Source organism: Rattus norvegicus, chromosome 6, assembly GCF_021556685.1.
Source record: "Rattus norvegicus strain SHRSP/BbbUtx chromosome 6, alternate assembly SHRSP_T2T, whole genome shotgun sequence".
Classification (NCBI taxonomy): Eukaryota; Metazoa; Chordata; class Mammalia; order Rodentia; family Muridae; genus Rattus; species Rattus norvegicus.
In genome coordinates, this window is record NC_141539.1 from 126,877,174 (window position 1) to 126,890,972 (window position 13,799).

General features: G+C 41.0%; 1 protein-coding gene and 1 pseudogene across 20 annotated transcripts in view; one reads left to right on the forward strand and one right to left on the reverse strand.

Annotated features, from left to right (window-relative positions):
* Window positions 1-13,799, reverse strand: part of Tc2n (tandem C2 domains, nuclear) — a 96,854-nt gene that overhangs the window by 47,092 nt on the left and 35,963 nt on the right.
* Window positions 11,332-13,187, forward strand: LOC148005434 (large ribosomal subunit protein eL8-like; annotated as a pseudogene).

Below are 13,799 nucleotides of genomic sequence, written 5' to 3' on the forward strand. Positions count from 1 at the left end.
CTTTCAAAACTTCCAGACTTATGCCCCAATAAACACCATGACATCAAACTCCAGGTTAGTCACTTTGTCAGTGTTATTGGTCTGAATTTCCCATGCTTGTAGGAGAGAAACAAACTTGTAGCGTGTATTGAGAAATACCTTAGTAGGTAACATTAGAAAACCTTTAGTATTTTGGGTTTGGTCTTAATTTCTGTATTACATACATTACTGGAAATGTTCAGTAACCTATTAAAGTGTAAAATAGTATTGTCATAGCATAATCTCTCTAGACCAGGAGCATCTGCTTTGTGCAAACCATACAAATAAAAATTCAGAGACCATCAGAGAAGTACTGAAACAAAAATTCTAAGGATGAATGAAGCCTTGACCGTTCCTATTTAACAAAAACATAAAACAATTCAGATGAGTGTAAAAAAGCATGCTAATTAATATGAAGCATTAGTTGGGGTACACTGTGTGAAGGTGTGTCTCTGTATATTCAATTGTTAATTCTGTACTAGCAGAGAGCTAATGGCCCATCACAGGGCTCCATTTTGTAAATATTCATTCTTCCTTACCTACCTAAGGCATTCTAGAATTGTATCTGATTGGCTTCAATAAAGATCTGATGGCCAATAGCTGGACAGGAAGTGGAAAGTGGATCTTCTGGGCAGAGAGACTCTGGGAGAAGAAATCAGAGGTGGAGGTACCAGCTGACATGGAGGGAGACAGATGGACAAGAGCTGGGCAGAGAAGTACACCTGTCTATGTGGTGGGATATAGTGCCAAGATTAGTCTGAATAGAGTACTCTGTAGACTGCTCAGCAAAAGGCTTAGGCTTTAAAATATTAATCAGCCTCTGTGTCCTTATTTATATTGCTGGTGGGTCTGAGGTAGCCCTGCTATGAGAATTAAGTATTTAAAAATTAAATGATAGAGTTATTAGGGCTAATTGGTAATGACTGCACATTTTATAAAACATGCCTTCAACACTAACTTAAAAAGAAATCTATAAGTATATATAAAAAGATGTTCAGTGTATTCTTACTCTGTTTTACAGGAGGAGAGATGACTTGTCTTTAAACTTTTCTTTTCTCTAGTGCTATTTACCTTTTTGATGCTGTTCATACATAGTTTTATTACTATGTGGCCCAGGCTGACCTCATATTCTTAACTGATGCTCCTGCTTCAGCTTTCTAAATGCTGGGATTACAAATGCAAGGAATCATTTCTGATCTATTTCCTAATGTCAAATACAACTTAGCTAAACTAAAAACAAAACATTTAATCTATCAAAGGATGCTATATTGGTTTTAATAAAACTTAAAGTCCCAAATCCCATGGGAAATAGATCCGAAAACCCAGGAGTACAGACATCCAGAGACCGCAGGACAGACTGCCACCTCTGCACACCTCTGCCCACATCCCTGGTCCAAGGGGAAACTGCACAGTGCCTCTAGACACAGGGATATAGGAACAGACAGCCGCTGGTACCCATGGTTCTTTCTAGTCTGCGCCCAGGACCAAACTGATCCGGCCAAACAGCTCCCTGCACCTGAGTCCCATTGGTGAGAGAGCTGGACCCTCAGAAGTATAGATACTCCTGAGAAGTCAGAGGAGACTACCCTCTGCCCTCATTCCAGACCCAAGAGGGAATCGCCTAGTGTCAACTGTGCTCCCTGAGTGCAAGGACTTAGGAGCAATCAGGGACAGGACCTTTGATTCCTGCCCATGTCTAGACCTGGAAGACAGTTTCCAGGAGCACCAACACACCTGAAAACAAAGCACCTGTTCTCAGAAAAGGCTGAAAGAAAACAGGAAAACGGTTCTACAGGAGTGCTGACACAGAGGCCTAAAGCAGGATCAAGTCACTCTCAAAAACAGCAAGAAAAGCAAACACCAGAGACAACCCAATAGCTAGAGGCAAGCACAGGAACCTATGCAACAGAAACCAAGACTACTTGGCATCTTCAGAACCCAGTTCTATCACCAAAGAAAATACTGAATATCTAAAAACACCAGAGAAGCAAGATTTAGATTTAAAATCAATTTTTTTAATAATGATGGAAGAATTTAAGAAAGACATAGAGAACTCCCTTAAAGAAATGCAGGAACACACAGTAAACAAGTAGAAGCCCTTAAAGAGGAAACACAAAAATCCCTGAAAGAATTGCAGGAAAACAATCAAACGGTGAATGAATTGAAAATGGAAATAGAAACAATAAAAAAGCACAAAGGGAGACAACCCTGGATATAGAAAGCCTAAGGCAGAGACAAGGAGTAGTAGATATAAGCTTCCCCAACAGAAATACAAGAGACAGAAGAAAGAATCTCAGGGGCAAATGATTCCATAGAAAACATCGACACAACTGTCAAAGATAATATAAAATGCAAAAAGCTCCTAGCCCAAAACATACAGGAAATCCAAGACACAATGAGAAGATCAAACCTAAGGATAATAGGTATAGAATGAAGGGAAGATTCCCAACTTAAAGGGTCAGTAAATATATTCAACAAAATTATAGAAGAAAACTTCCCTAACCTAAAGAAAGAAATGCCCATAAGCATACAAGAAGATTACAGAACTCCAAACAGATTGGACCAGAAGAGAAATTCCCCCATCACATAATAGTTAAAACACCAAATGCACAAAACAAAGAATATTAAAAGCAGTGAGAGGAAAAGGTCAAGTGACATATAAAGGTAGACCTATAAGAATTACACCAGGCCTTTCACCAGAGACTATAAAAGCCAGAAGATCCTGGACTGATGTCATACAGACCCTAAAAGAACACAAATGACAGCACACGTTACTGTATTCAGCAAAACTCTCAATTAAGATAGATGAAGAAACCAAGATATTCCAAGACAAAACCAAATTTACACAATATCTTTCTACAAATCCAGTCCTACAGAGGATAATAATAGATGGAAAACTCCAACACAAGGAGAGAAACTATACCATACAGAGAGCAAGAATATAATTTCCTTGCAATGAAAACAAAAGAGAGACAAACAAACATAATTCCACCTCTAACAACAAAAATACCAGGAAGCAACAATCACTATTCCTTAATCTCTACCAACATCAACAGACTGAATTCACCAATAAAAAGACATAGACTAACAGTCTGGATATGTAAAGAGGAGCTAGCATTTTGCTGCCTATAGGAAACACACCTCAGAGACAAAGACAGACACTACTTCAGAGTAAATGGCTGGAAAAAAATTTTCCAAGCAAATAACCCGAAGAAACAAGCTGGAGTTGCCATTCTAATATCAAATAAAATTGACTTTGAACCAAAAGTCATTAAAAAAAGATAAGGAAGGACAATTCATTTTCATCAAAGGAAAAATCCACCAAGATGAACTCTCAATACTAAATATCTCTGCTCCAGGAGAGAGAGACCCAACCGCCTGGTCAGGTGGACACTCCTGAGGCTGCAGAGCGGAAGACACCACCAACACTGCTCACCCCTGCCCACATCCCTGGCCCAAGAGGAAACTGTATAAGGCCTCTGGGCTCCCGTGGGGGAGGGCCCAGGAGCAGCAGGACCCCTGCCAGAGACACCGCCGGAACCTGAAAGAAACAGACCGGATAAACAGTTCTCTGCACCCAAATCCCGTGGGAGGGAGAGCTAAACCTTCAGAGAGGCAGACAAGCCTGGGAAACCAGAAGAGACTGCTCCCTGCACACACATCTCGGACGCCAGAGGAAAAAGCCAAAGACCATCTGGAACCCTGGTGCACTGAAGCTCCCGGAAGGGGCGGCACAGGTCTTCCTGGTTGCTGCCGCTGCAGAGAGCCCCTGGACAGCACCCCACGAGCAAACCTGAGCCTCGGGACCACAGGTAAGACCAAATTTTCTGCTGCAAGAAAGCTGCCTGGTGAACTCAAGACACAGGCCCACAGGAACAGCTGAAGACCTGTAGAGAGGAAAAACTACACGCCCGAAAGCAGAACACTCTGTCCCCATAACTGACTGAAAGAGAGGAAAACAGGTCTACAGCACTCCTGACACACAGGCTTATAGGACAGTCTAGCCACTGTCAGAAATAGCAGAACAAAGTAACACTAGAGATAATCTGATGGCGAGAGGCAAGCGCAGGAACCCAAGCAACAGAAACCAAGACTACATGCCATCATCGGAGCCCAATTCTCCCACCAAAACAAACATGGAATATCCAAACACACCAGAAAAGCAAGATCTAGTTTCAAAATCATATTTAATCATGATGCTAGAGGACTTCAGGAAAGACCTGAACACACTTAGGGAAGCACAGGAAAACATTAATAAACAAGTAAAAGCCTACAGAGAGGAATCGCAAAAATCCCTGAAAGAATTCCAGGAAAACACAATCAAACAGTTGAAGGAATTAAAAATGGAAATAGAAGCAATCAAGAAAGAACACATGGAAACAACCCTGGATATAGAAAACCAAAAGAAGAGACAAGGAGCTGTAGATACAAGCTTCACCAACAGAATACAAGAGATGGAAGAGAGAATCTCAGGAGCAGAAGATTCCATAGAAATCATTGACTCAACTGTCAAAGATAATGTAAAGCGGAAAAAGCTACTGGTCCAAAACATACAGGAAATCCAGGATTCAATGAGAAGATCAAACCTAAGGATAATAGGTATAGAAGAGAGTGAAGACTCCCAGCTCAAAGGACCAGTAAATATCTTCAACAAAATCATAGAAGAAAACTTCCCTAACCTAAAAAAAGAGATACCCATAGACATACAGGAAGCCTACAGAACTCCAAATAGATTGGACCAGAAAAGAAACACCTCCCGTCACATAATTGTCAAAACACCAAACGCACAAAATAAAGAAAGAATATTAAAAGCAGTAAGGGAAAAAGGTCAAGTAACATATAAAGGGAGACCTATCAGAATCACACCAGACTTCTCGCCAGAAACTATGAAGGCCAGAAGATCCTGGACTGATGTTATACAGACCCTAAGAGAACTCAAATGCCAGCCCAGATTACTGTATCCAGCAAAACTCTCAATTAACATTGATGGAGAAACCAAGATATTCCATGACAAAACCAAATTTACACAATATCTTTCTACAAATCCAGCACTACAAAGGATAATAAATGGTAAAGCCCAACATAAGGAGGCAAGCTATACCCTAGAAGAAGCAAGAAACTAATCGTCTTGGCAACAAAACAAAGAGAATGAAAGCACACAAACATAACCTCACATCAAATATGAATATAACGGGAAGCAATAATCACTATTCCTTAATATCTCTCAATATCAATGGCCTCAACTCCCCAATAAAAAGACATAGATTAACAAACTGGATACGCAACGAGGACCCTGCATTCTGCTGCCTACAGGAAACACACCTCAGAGACAAAGACAGACACTACCTCAGAGTGAAAGGATGGAAAACAACTTTCCAAGCAAATGGTCAGAAGAAGCAAGCTGGAGTAGCCATTCTAATATCAAATAAAATCAATTTCCAACTAAAAGTCATCAAAAAAGATAAGGAAGGACACTTCATATTCATCAAAGGAAAAATCAACCAAGATGAACTCTCAATCCTAAATATCTATGCCCCAAATACAAGGGCACCTACATACGTAAAAGAAACCTTACTAAAGCTCAAAACACACATTGCACCTCACACAATAATACTGGGAGATTTCAACACCCCACTCTCATCAATGGACAGATCATGGAAACAGAAATTAAATGGTGATGTAGACAGACTAAGAGAAGTCATGAGCCAAATGGACTTAACGGATATTTATAGAACATTCTATCCTAAAGCAAAAGGATATACCTTCTTCTCAGCTCCTCATGGTACTTTCTCCAAAATTGACCATATAATTGGTCAAAAAACAGGCCTCAACAGGTACAGAAAGATAGAAATAATCCCATGCGTGCTATCGGACCACCACGGCCTAAAACTGGTCTTCAATAACAATAAGGGAAGAATGCCCACATATACGTGGAAATTGAACAATGCTCTACTCAATGATAACCTGGTCAAGGAAGAAATAAAGAAAGAAATTAAAAACTTTTTAGAATTTAATGAAAATGAAGATACAACATACTCAAACTTATGGGACACAATGAAAGCTGTGCTAAGAGGAAAACTCATAGCGCTGAGTGCCTGCAGAAAGAAACAGGAAAGAGCATATGTCAGCAGCTTGAAGGCACACCTAAAAGCTCTAGAACAAAAAGAAGCAAATACACCCAGGAGGAGTAGAAGGCAGGAAATAATCAAACTCAGAGCTGAAATCAACCAAGTAGAAACAAAAAGGACCATAGAAAGAATCAACAGAACCAAAAGTTGGTTCTTTGAGAAAATCAACAAGATAGATAAACCCTTAGCCAGACTAACGAGAGGACACAGAGTGTGTGTCCAAATTAACAAAATCAGAAATGAAAAGGGAGACATAACTACAGATTCGGAGGAAATTCAAAAAATCATCAGATCTTACTATAAAAACCTATATTCAACAAAATTTGAAAATCTTCAGGAAATGGACAATTTCCTAGACAGATACCAGGTATCGAAGTTAAATCAGGAACAGATAAACCAGTTAAACAACCCCATAACTCCTAAGGAAATAGAAGCAGTCATTAAAGGTCTCCCAACCAAAAAGAGCCCAGGTCCAGACGGGTTTAGTGCAGAATTCTATCAAACCTTCATAGAAGACCTCATACCAATATTATCCAAACTATTCCACAAAATTGAAACAGATGGAGCCCTACCGAATTCCTTCTACGAAGCCACAATTACTCTTATACCTAAACCACACAAAGACACAACAAAGAAAGAGAACTTCAGACCAATTTCCCTTATGAATATCGACGCAAAAATACTCAATAAAATTCTGGCAAACCGAATTCAAGAGCACATCAAAACAATCATCCACCATGATCAAGTAGGCTTCATCCCAGGCATGCAGGGATGGTTTAATATACGGAAAACCATCAACGTGATCCATTATATAAACAAACTGAAAGAACAGAACCACATGATCATTTCATTAGATGCTGAGAAAGCATTTGACAAAATTCAACACCCCTTCATGATAAAAGTCCTGGAAAGAATAGGAATTCAAGGCTCATACCTAAACATAGTAAAAGCCATATACAGCAAACCAGTTGCTAACATTAAACTAAATGGAGAGAAACTTGAAGCAATCCCACTAAAATCAGGGACTAGACAAGGCTGCCCACTCTCTCCCTACTTATTCAATATAGTTCTTGAAGTTCTAGCCAGAGCAATCAGACAACAAAAGGAGATCAAAGGGATACAGATCGGAAAAGAAGAGGTCAAAATATCACTATTTGCAGATGACATGATAGTATATTTAAGTGATCCCAAAAGTTCCACCAGAGAACTACTAAAGCTGATAAACAACTTCAGCAAAGTGGCTGGGTATAAAATTAACTCAAATAAATCAGTTGCCTTCCTCTATACAAAAGAGAAACAAGCCGAGAAAGAAATTAGGGAAACGACACCCTTCATAATAGACCCAAATAATATAAAGTACCTCGGTGTGACTTTAACCAAGCAAGTAAAAGATCTGTACAATAAGAACTTCAAGACACTGAGGAAAGAAATTGAAGAAGACCTCAGAAGATGGAAAGATCTCCCATGCTCATGGATTGGCAGGATTAATATGGTAAAAATGGCCATTTTACCAAAAGCAATCTACAGATTCAATGCAATCCCCATCAAAATACCAATCCAATTCTTCAAAGAGTTAGACAGAACAATTTGCAAATTCATCTGGAATAACAAAAAACCCAGGATAGCTAAAGCTATCCTCAACAATAAAAGGACTTCAGGGGGAATCACTATCCCTGAACTCAAGCAGTATTACAGAGCAATAGTGATAAAAACTGCATGGTATTGGTACAGAGACAGACAGATAGACCAATGGAATAGAATTGAAGACCCAGAAATGAACCCACACACCTATGGTCACTTGATTTTTGACAAAGGAGCCAAAACCATCCAATGGAAAAAAGATAGCATTTTCAGCAAATGGTGCTGGTTCAACTGGAGGGCAACATGTAGAAGAATGCAGATCGATCCATCCTTATCACCCTGTACAAAGCTTAAGTCCAAGTGGATCAAGGACCTCCACATCAAACCAGACACACTCAAACTAATAGAAGAAAAACTAGGGAAGGATCTGGAACACATGGGCACTGGAAAAAATTTCCTGAACAAAACACCAATGGCTTATGCTCTAAGATCAAGAATCGACAAATGGGATCTCATAAAACTGCAAAGCTTCTGTAAGGCAAAGGACACTGTGGTTAGGATAAAACGGCAACCAACAGATTGGGAAAAGATCTTTACCAATCCTACAACAGATAGAGGCCTTATTTCCAAAATATACAAAGAACTCAAGAAGTTAGACCGCAGGGAAACAAATAACCCTATTAAAAAATGGGGTTCAGAGCTAAACAAAGAATTCACAGCTGAGGAATGCCGAATGGCTGAGAAACACCTAAAGAAATGTTCAACATCTTTAGTCATAAGGGAAATGCAAATCAAAACAACCCTGAGATTTCACCTCACACCAGTGCGATTGGCTAAGTTCAAAAACTCAGGTGACAGCAGATGCTGGCGAGGATGTGGAGAAAGAGGAACACTCCTCCATTGTTGGTGGGATTGCAGACTGGTAAAACCATTCTGGAAATCAGTCTGGAGGTTCCTCAGAAAATTGGACATTGAACTGCCTGAGGATCCAGCTATACCTCTCTTGGGCATATACCCAAAAGATGCCTCAACATATAAAAGAGACACGTACTCCACTATGTTCATCGCAGCCTTATTTATAATAGCCAGAAACTGGAAAGAACCCAGATGCCCTTCAACAGAGGAATGGATACAGAAAATGTGGTACATCTACACAATGGAATATTACTCAGCTATCAAAAACAACGAGTTTATGAAATTCGTAGGCAAATGGTTGGAACTGGAAAATATCATCCTGAGTGAGCTAACCCAATCACAGAAAGACATACATGGTATGCACTCATTGATAAGTGGCTATTAGCCCAAATGCTTGAATTACCCTAGATCCCTAGAACAAACGAAACTCAAGACGGATGATCAAAATGTGAATGCTTCACTCCTTCTTTAAATGAGGAAAAAGAATACCCTTGGCAGGGAAGGGAGAGGCAAAGATTAAAACAGAGACTGAAGGAACACCCATTCAGAGCCTGCCCCACAGGTGGCCCATACATATACAGCCACCCAATTAGACAAGATGGATGAAGCAAAGAAGTGCAGACCGACAGGAGCCGGATGTAGATCGCTCCTGAGAGACACAGCCAGAATACAGCAAATATAGAGGCGAATGCCAGCAGCAAACCACTGAACTGAGAATAGGTCCCCTATTGAAGGAATCAGAGAAAGAACTGGAAGAGCTTGAAGGGGCTCGAGACCCCAAAAGTACAACAATGCCAAGCAAAAAGAGCTTCCAGGGACTAAGCCACTACCTAAAGACTATACATGGACTGACCCTGGACTCTGACCCCATAGGTAGCAATGAATATCCTAGTAAGAGCACCAGTGGAAGGGGAAGCCCTGGGTCCTGCTAAGACTGAACCCCCAGTGAACTAGTCTATGGGGGGAGGGCGGCAATGGGGGGAGGGTTGGGAGGGGAACACCCATAAGGAAGGGGAGGGGGGAGGGGGATGTTTGCCCGGAAACCGGGAAAGGGAATAACACTCGAAATGTATATAAGAAATACTCAAGTTAATAAAAAAAAAATATATCTCTGCTCCAAATGCAAGGGCACCTGTATACATAACAGAAACCTTACTAAAGCTCAAAGCACACATTGCACCTCACACAATAATAGTAGGAGATTTCAACATACCACTCTCATCAATGGACAGATCATTGAAACAGAGGTTAAACAAAGATATAGAGAAACTAACTGAAGTTATGAACCAAATGGATTTAACAGATATTTATAGAACATTCCATCCTAAATCAAAAGGATATACCTTCTTCTCAGCACCTTATGGAATATTCTCCAAAACAGATCATATAATCAGTCACAAAACAGGTCTCAACAGATACAGGAAGATAGAAATAATCCCATGCATCCTATCAGATCACCACGCACTAAGACTGATCTTCAATAACAACAATAATGGCAGAAAGCCCAATTATACATGGAAGTTGAGCAATGCTCTACTCAATGATAACCTGGTCAAGAAAGAAATAAAGAAAGAAACTAAAGACTTCTTACAATTGAATAAAAATGAAGATACATTCTCAAACTTATGGGACACAATGAAAGCAGTACTAAGATGAAAACTCATAGCGCTGAGTGCCTGCAAAAAGAAACAGGAGAGAGCATATGTCAGCAGCTTGACAGCACACCTAAAATATCTAGAACAAAAAGAAGCAAATATACCCAAGAGGAGTAGAAGGCAGGAAATAATCAAACACAGGGCTGAAATCAACCAAGTAGAAATGAAAAAGACTACACAAAGAATCAACAAAACCAGGAGCTGGTTCTTTGAGGAAATGAACAAGATAGATAAACCCTTAGCCAGACTAACCAGAGGACACAGAGTGTATATCCAAATTAAGAAACAGAATCTGAAGAAATTTTAAAAAATCATCAGATCCTCCTACAAAAGCCTATATTCAACAAAACTGGAAAATCTGCAGGAAATTGACAATTTCCTAGACAGATACCAGGTACCAAAGTTAAATCAGGAACAGATAAACCATCTAAACAACCCCTAACTCCTAAAGAAATAGAAGCAGTCATTAAAAGTCTCCCAACCAAAAAGACCTCAGATCCAGATGGGTTCAGTGCAGAATTCTATCAGACCTTCATAGAAGACCTCATACCAATACTGTCCAAATTATTCCACAAAATTGAACCAGACGGACCACTACCTAATCCTTCTATGAAGCCAAAATTACTCTTCTAGAAAAACGACAAAAAGACCCAACAAAGAAGGAGAACTTCAGATCGGTGGAATAGAATTGAAGACCCAGAAATGAACCCACACACCTATGGTCACTTGAGTTTTGACAAAGGAGCCAAAACCATCCAATGGAAAAAAGATAGCATTTTCAACAAATGGTGCTGGTTCAACTGGAGGTCAGTATGTAGAAAAATGCAGATTGATCCAAACTTATCACCCTGTACAAAGCTTAAGTCCAAGTGGATCAAGGACCTCCACATCAAACCAGATACACTCAAACTAATAGAAGAAAAAGTGGGTAAGAATCTCGAACACATGGGCAGTGGAGAAAATTTCCTGAATAAAACACCAATGGCTTATGCTCTAAGATCAAGAATCGACAAATGGGCTCTCTCCTCCAGCCGAGCAAGATGCCCAAAGGAAAGAAGGCCAAGGGGAAGAAGGTGGCCCCGGCCCCCGCCGTAATCAAGAAACAAGAGGCCAAAAAGGTGGTCAATCCTTTGTTTGAGAAAAGGCCTAAGAACTTCGGCATTGGGCAGGACATCCAGCCAAAAGAGATCTCACACGCTTCATCAAATGGCCCTGCTACATCAGGCTGCAGCGGCAAAGAGCCATCCTCTATAAGTGGCTCAAAGTACCTCCTGCCATCAACGAGTTCACCCAGGCCCTGGACAGGCAAACAGCGACTCAGCTGCTTAAGCTTGCCCACAAGTACAGGCCAGAGACAAAGCAGGAGAACCAGCAGAGGCTGCTGGCCCGCGCTGAGAAGAAAGCTGCTGGCAAAGGGGACGTCCCAACTAAGAGACCACCTGTCCTCCAAGCAGAGGTCAATACAGTCACCCCTTTGGTGGAGAACAAGGAGGCTCAGCTGGTGGTGATTGCCCATGATATAGACACCATTGAGCTGGTGGTTTTCCTGCCTGCCCTGTGTTGAAAGATGGGGGAGCCCTATACCCAAAAGATGCCCCAACATATAAAAAAGACACGTGCTCCACTATGTTCATCGCAGCCTTATTTATAATAGCCAGAACCCAGATGCCCTTCAACAGAAGAATGGATACAGAAAATGTGGTACATCTACACAATGGAATATTACTCAGCTATCAAAAACAACGGCTTTATGAAATTCGTAGGCAAATGGTTGGAACTGGAAAATATCATCCTGAGTGAGCTAACCCAATCACAGAAAGACATACATGGTATGCACTCACTAATAAGTGGCTATTAGCCCAAATGCTTGAATTACCCTAGATGCCTAGAACAAACGAAACTCAAGACGGATGATCAAAATGTGAATGCTTCACTCCTCCTCTAAAAGGGGAACAATAATACCCTTGGCAGGGAAGAGAGAGGCAAAGATTAAAACAGACACAGAAGGAACACCCATTCAGAGCCTGCCCCACATGTGGCCCATACATATACAGCCACCCAATTAGACAAGATGGATGAAGCAAAGAAGTGCAGACAGACAGGAGCCAGATGTAGATCGCTCCTGAGAGACACAGCCAGAATACAGCAAATACAGAGGCGAATGCCAGCAGCAAACCACTGAACTGAGAAAACTGAGAATAGGACCCCCGTTGAAGGAATCAGAGAAAGAACTGGAAGAGCTTGAAGGGGCTCGAGACCCCATATGTACAACAATGCCAAGCAACCAGAGCTTCCAGGGACTAAGCCACTACCTAAAGACTATACATGGACTGACCCTGGACTCTGACCTCATAGGTAGCAATGAATATCCTAGTAAGAGCACCAGTGTAAGGGGAAGCCCTGGGTCCTGCTAAGACTGAACCCCCAGTGAACTAAACTGTTGGGGGGAGGGTGGCAATGGGGGGAGGGTCGGGAGGGGAACACATATAAGGAAGGGGAGGGGGGAGGGGGATGTTTGCCCGGAAACCAAAGAATTATTATTAAGTATTAAATAAATTTTTAAAAAAAAGTCGAAAAAAAAAAGATGGGAGTGCCCTACTGCATCATCAAGGGGAAGGCCAGGCTGGGGCGCCTGGTCCACAGGAAGACATGCACCACTGTTGCCTTCACACAGGTGAACTTGGAAGACAAGGGTGCTCTGGCTAAGCTGGCAGAAGCTATTAGGACCAATTATAACGACAGATATGACGAGATCCACTGCCACTGGGGAGGCAACATCCTGGGTCCTAAGTCTGTGGCTCGCATTGCCAAGCTGGAAAAGGCAAAGGCTAAAGAACTCGCCACTAAGCTGGGTTAAATGTACACTTACGTTTTCTGTACATAAATATAATTACAAAGTTAAAAAAAAAGAATCGACAAATGGGATCTCATAAAACTGCAAAGCTTCTGTAAGGCAAAAGACACTGTTGTTAGGACAAAACAGCAACCAACAGATTGGGGAAATCTGTTTATCAATCCTGCAACTGATAGAGGGCTTATATCCAAAATATACAAAGAACTCAGTAAGTCAGACTGCAGGGAGACAAATAATCCTATTTAAAAATGGGGTTCAGAGCTAAACAAAGAATTCACAGCTGGGCTGGAGAGATGGCTCAGCAGTTAAGAGCACCCGACTACTCTTTCAGAGGTCCTGAGTTCAATTCCCAGCAACCACATGGTGGCTCACAACCATCTGTAAAGAGATCCGATGCCCTCTTCTGGTGTATCTGAAGACAGCTACAGTGTACTTATATATAATAAATGAATAAATCTATTTTTTAAAAAAAGAATTCACAGCTGAGGAATGCTGAATGGCTGAGAAACACCTAAAGAAATGTTCAACATCTTTAGTCATAAGGGAAATGCAAATCAAAACAACCTTGAGATTCCACCTCACACCAGTGAGAATGGCTAAGATCAAAAACTCAGGTGACAAAAGATGCTGGCGAGGATGTGGAGAAAG